We start from the raw sequence: 6,460 nt of genomic DNA, 5'->3' as shown, positions 1-6,460 counted from the left end.
CTATGGACAGGTATAGAACTCATAAAGGATTTATGTGGCTAAGGGCAGTGGAGGCATGTCAGTCCTCTGCTTCTAATGAAGACAGAATCAACAGATACGGCAAGGGGAAAGACCTAGCTCGGGTATCAGGAGTCCTCTCACCACTGCAGAATAAGAGGGCTGAGCCAGTAATCTCTGAGACCCCTCCAGCTCTAAGAGTACCTAGCTCTGTTACTAAAAAATGAATGGGAATTCAAACTGGCCCAGGGCCTGTGGTTCGTGTGGCACTGTGCCAAGTGCTTTCTAGTAGCTTATTCAACCCTCATGACTCTGTATGCTTGGTATTACTATCCCCATTTTGCATATAAGGAAATAAGAGTCCAGATAACTTACTCAGAGTTCTGGAGCTAAGAGGTAGCACAGCTGAGAACCAAGGTCAAGGATGTCCAGCTCCAGAGTCCCATGCTCCACACTACACTGTGCTATAACATCCTCTTTGGTAGAGATATTTGGGAACAGAGAAAGCTGACTCTGGGTTACAAGTGGGGCCAGCCCCAGCCCAAAGGCAAGAGCCCAAAGCCACTTGTCAAGATCTGTTAGTCATTCTCTCATATGCCAGGTCCAGAGACAGGAGCTGCAAATCTGCTACAAACTGTCCACCAATCTTCAAAGATGGAACACTTTACAAGTGTTCACCGCCCCTGGAAATCTCTGGAGCATCCGTCTCCCAGGTGAACTGGTTGTGAACCTTGGAGGTGAAAAGGGCAGTCCCTTTTGGCAGAAGTATGACCTCAGGCCTTTGCAGCTCTCTGACCTAGAACAGGCAGACAAACAACAACAACAACAACAAAACAAGTTGTAAGGTAAAGCACCCCAAGGTGGCTGAAGGATCTTCCACATGGGTTTTATCAGAGAATGTACTGGAATAATTTCCCATTTGTAGCTGGCCTTCTGGCCTCCAATCCATTCTATACCTCAGTGGCCTGGTTAAATGTCCCAAAGGACAGTTCCAGTGAGGGCCCTCTACCCCTCAAGAGAGAAATCCAAAGTCCTCAGCTTGGTATCTGAGGCCCTCTGTGATTTGTCTCTATTTCTGTTGCCAGCACCTCGCATAAGCAGACCCCGACCCTCCTCACAGCTCCTCGTTCACGTCTCACCCATGACAACGGGCTGTGGCAGCTGTGCCCAGTTCTAAATGCTCTTCACCAGGCAAAAATCTCCCCCCTTCCTTCCTTTGGAGAACTCTGCTCTCTCCTCATACACAGACCTCTCTATCCTCCAATGGAAACCATCTTCCTGGCCCCATGGATTAATTCCAGGTTGGGTATGTGACCGAAGTTGAACCCCTTACAATCTTCTCTGGGCCCCTCTCGCTGTGGGTAGCAGGGAGGGCTGTCCTGCTCTCCCCTGATCTGGCATAACTCTTACCCGGACTCTCCTAGGCCGCCTAGCACTTTCTAACTCGTACTCCGGGTATTCTCATATTCTCTGAGACTGCCTCAGCCCTGCTTCCTCCAAGGGCTCCACTTCTTCTCAAGTGCTCAATTTTAACAGGCATTTCCTAACTACCTCTTCTGTGCAGACATTGTGCTATGCTCTGGGGATCCGGAGCTGGATAAGACAATGTCCCTTACTGAATGGATGGATGAATGAAAATGGCCCTTGGGCCTCACCCGGTTTATCACAGGGGATTTGGGCAGCAGAAAATAGTAAATCTAAAGACCAAAGTCATCAGCCTGGCGTTCGAGAGCCTCTCGATCCAGTTCTAATGTTGTGTCCCCACTACACGCATTCTGAGCTCCCGCCAGACTGGCCTGGTGGTCGTCCTAGAATAGTCTGAGATGTCCCCACATGCATGTGTTGGCCCAGGCCGTGGTCTTCTCTCACGGTCTCTTTCTGTTTTTCTCTTCCATTCATAACTTCCCTTTTGCCATGTCATGGGGACCTCCTTTCTCTCACTTTTAGCTCCTCTCCCTTCTACTCCCCCTCTGTCACCATGTCTCCTTTCCCTTTTCCCTGCTCTCAGCTGTCGCTGAGCTCTCTTCTGACACTTCCTTGCATCCCACTCTTACCTCTTAATTCTCTCCCTTTTGTCTCCTAAACCCCTTCTTGCTCTGTGCACAGCCTCCTCCTCCTCTGAGGGAGCAAAAGATGGGATAAGACAAATCTAAAGCCAACTGCTTCTAGATCTCATCCCAAGAAGCCCTCAAAGTCAGGTGGAAAGGAGAGGGGGAGAAACAGAGGGCAGAAGGGATTCTGGAGGCAGAGAAGAGGCTGCCTAGCGACCGACTGCCCGTGAATCAACAGGGAGCGCTGTGTCTGTTACCCACCTCCAACCCACCCCCAGCCCTTCCCTTTCCTCCCTGTGATCACAGAATTATGAAAAGTCAGAACTACACAAACTATTGACATCCATCTACTCTGCCTCCCTAATTTTGCAGCTAAGAAGGTGAGGCACAGCTAAGGAAACAGAGGCCCAGAAAAGGGAAGCATGAGCTAATGTCACCCAGCAAGCCAGTGGCTCAGCAGAAATTGAAGTCCTAGCCCTCCCACCTTCTAGAACAGTGGGTACCCTTTTACCCAGATCATACTACCTTGCTCCCTGCCGTCCCTCCCCCTGGTCCCAACCCCATCAAGTTTGGGATTACATCTAAGGATTCCTCATCTCCCCGCCACTTCCTCTGTTCCTACCTGGAGTGAGGATCCAGTGAAATAGGGGCAGAAGGGACACACGACATCAGAAGGTCCAGCCCTAAGCACCAGGAACATATTCAGTGATGATGGGATGGGGAAAGTGTTAAGCTGGCCTGTAGGGGGACCAGTCTCCTCTTCGGAGAGCACCATTATAAGCAGCCTCTAGTGAGTTCCAAGTTGCTGCGTTAGGATCCTTTCTCACCCTCCCAGCTTAGCTGGCCACCTAGAGGCCCTACCTCCCTCAGCCAGCAGCCAGCCATGGACTTCAAACAGAGGCCACCCAGGCGCAGGATGGTCCACGGCTGCCAGCAGAGGTGGCTGGGGGGTGGGGGTGGGGGTGGTGTTCCAGAGGCTCCACTTTCAGTCCTGCTCCTCTGCTCCACAAAGGGCCACTGTCTGAGCACAGAGGGACCCTGGAGGAAGGCCTCCCAAGGTGCTCAGAAACAGGGCTAGGTTTCATCATGCTGGGCCTTCAGGCCAAGTAAACACCGAGATGGAAACAGGCCCAGCGACTCATTCCTGCAGACGGAACCCTGGCTTCAGGAGGGCTCCGTGGCATCCTGACCCAGGGCTTCCCTAAGAAAATGAGGACCAAGGTTATTTGCCCAATGTTCTCCAGACACGGAGAGTCAGGATGGGGAACTGGCTCTCTCCAATCCTCTTCCCATGGCTCAAGGAGCACCCCATTTTCCCCTTAAGAAGCACACGTTTTACAAGACATTTTCTAATTAGTTCAGGAGGAGAGAGCTCTGTGAGCTTGCATAATCAGGGAAGACTTCCTAGAGGAAGTGCCATTTAGCTGTGATTCTGCCTCCACGCGTAGGTAGAATCTCCCCAAATGGACAGGAAGGAGAAATGCATTTCAGGCAGAGAGCACAGCACTGACGAGTCGTGGTGTCTGGAAAGCAGGAGCATTTGGAAGTCCATGAAGAGACTTATCCAGCAAGGGCAAAGAAAGAATTCACATGGGAAAAGATGGGAAATAAAGTCAGAAAGTTTGGTTGAAGGTTAAACCACGACCAGTGTAAACAGCCAGGCTGAGGAGTCATGACATCTCCTGAGCAGAGGAAATGTCTTTACATTGAGCCCCAATCTTCTGGATAACCTTGGGCTGGTTCTGTCTTCTCTCTGGGGCTTGGTTTCCTCATCTTGAAGATGAAAGTGTGATGCCAGAGAATCCGGAAGCTGCTTTACATCTCAAAATGCAAGAATTCTCTAATGGGGCAACAGGGGCTGCAGAGAATGAAAGGAGGAGAGGAAAGGCTGTGGCCACATGCCAGGTATCCCTGGGCTGCCTCTCCACAGTGAATCATCCACACATAGCTGTGGAATGGCCCTCATCACTACCTCCACCGCCAGGCACTATGCTGAGTACTCCCCACTCTTTAAAACTTCAGTTTTTTGTGAATAGGAAATGCATGTACATATTGCAAATTTTAAGTCATAAAAATATACATGTATGGTAAAAATAAGTTTCCCTCCTTCCCCTATTTTCAGCCATCCATTTCTTTTCCCACTGCTACCAGTTTCCTGCATATCCTTCTAGAGATAACCTATACATAGATAAAGATGCTATGAAGTCTCTTTTTCTTTACACAGATGGGAGCATACTGGACACGCTTCTACATCTTGTTTTTTTTTAACTTAGAAATTCTGGAGATCTGTTCACATGAGTATATAGAGAGCTGCTTCTTTCTTTGCATGGCAGACCACGACTTACTCAAGTAGTCCCCAGTGGATAGATAACTAGGGCATTTCTTTTCTATTCTAAACAATGCATTGATAAATATCCTGAACATTCATCGTTCAGCTTATCCTGGAATAGATCTACAGGACATATTCTTAGAATGGAAATTATATGCTAAGTTCTTCGTATGACTTAATATTCACAATAGTAATTTCAAGCAGTTATAATTATACTGGTCTTGCAAATGGGAGAATCGAGGCACAGAAAGAATCACACAGATCCTGCGTACTAGAGTTGAGATTCCAATATAGTCAGTCTGACCCCAGGGCCACCAGGCTCAATCATTCCACCAGCGCCTCTCAAACTTCAGCACGCACCCACATCCCCTGGAGGGCTTGTTAAAACATAGGTCACCGCGCCCTACCGCGAGAGTTTCTGATCCAGTTCAGCTAGGCGAGGCCCAAGAATTTGCATTGGTAACAAGTTCCTGGGTGATCACTCTTTGAGAAGCACCACAGTTTAATAGCTCTCACACCTTCAGCGGTGCAGGGTGTCCAAAAAGAAAGCAGTTGGAATTCAGCACCTGGCCTTGACAAGATCGGAGTCGAGGAGCATAAATCTGAGCTCCATGAGGGGAGGGTGAGTGCCCAGCACAGTGCCTGGTACTCAGTAGTCCTCGGTAAATGCTTGTTGAATGAACGAATGAATACCTACACGAGGTACAAGTGCTCCATGTAGCACTTGTTGCTGCCTCTTTTCCCATCTCCCCCCCCCACCCCGCCCAGGAGCCCACCTGGCCTGGGGGAAGGCCCACTGCCCACAATGGCGGAGAGCCAACTTCATATTGTGAGAGCCTGCTGTGAGCGGCATGTTGGTGTTTTCCCAAAATTCTTATATTGAAGTCCTCCCCTCCCCTCAAGGTGATGGAATTTGGAGGTGGAGCCTTTGGGATGTAATTAGGGTTAGAGAGGGTTAGGAAGGTAGGGCCTTCCCATGATGGGATTAGTGTCCCTATAAGAAGAGGAAGAGGCCTGGGGCACCTGGGTGGCTCAGTTGTAAGCATCTGCCTTCCGCTCAGGTCCTGATCCCAGGGTTCTGGGATCGAGCCCTGCATCAGGCTCTCTGCTCTGTAAGAAGCCTGCGTCTCCCTTTCCCACTCCCCCTGCTTGTATTCCCTCTCTCTCTCTCTGTCAAAGAAATAAATAATCTTAAAAAAAAAAAAAAAGAAGAAGAAGAGAAAGAGGCCTGAGTTCTTCCTTTGTCTGCTGTGTGAGGGCAATGTGGCTGTCTGCAGGCCGGGAATAGGGACTCACCAGGAGCCAAGTCAGCATGCACCTTGATCTTGAACTTCCTGACCTCCAAAACTTTGAGAAATAAATGTCTGTTTTTTAACCCCCCAGTCTATGGTATTTACTATAGCACCCCAAGCTGAGTAAAACAGAGCACTTGGGAATGCCGCTGTTTGTGTCCTCCCATTCCTCACTTTGCTTAAACTGGAATCAATGAGGCAGCCAGGCCTTTGTTATTAATGGAAAGGCAGCATCCCAGGATGCTAGAGCTCAATCAAGATAAACTAACCCAATGCTCTCATTCATTATGATTAATAACAATAACTATAAATCATAGCACACCCATGCAATTGACATGCTTACTTTTCAAAAAATTATTATTCCCTCTAATTGAATTGCCTGTGTTTCTTTCGCCCTTATTCTGGTACACAGCCTCTCTTTCCATTCCACGTGGTTGATGTGGCCAGTCCACATACACACAAACTAGGAGAAAGACGTAAAGACAGGAGGACGTCTGAGGTCGGTGGGGTGCTCCTTCTGCAGACTGAGGCACTGACAACCCAGACAAAGTGTTCAGGGTCATGCATTGTCGCCCGGAGGCACCCAAATACCAGCCCAACTCCTCAAGGTGCTGATTCTGTTACAGAATTCCACCCCTGAGCTCAGGGGCCTTGAGGACCCCTGCAGCTTCTTCCAGCGACTCCCCACCTGGCCTTGAGTCCTGCTTCTGCTGCCTGGCTCCCCCACAGACCTCTGTCCTGGGCTCCTTCCCCTGTCCGTGCCCTTGCTTTGAACCCCACACCCCAAAGCC

The sequence above is a fragment of the Lutra lutra genome, chromosome 9, assembly GCF_902655055.1.
Source record: "Lutra lutra chromosome 9, mLutLut1.2, whole genome shotgun sequence".
Lineage (NCBI taxonomy): Eukaryota > Metazoa > Chordata > Mammalia > Carnivora > Mustelidae > Lutra > Lutra lutra.
Note: the sequence above shows the minus strand (reverse complement) of the source record.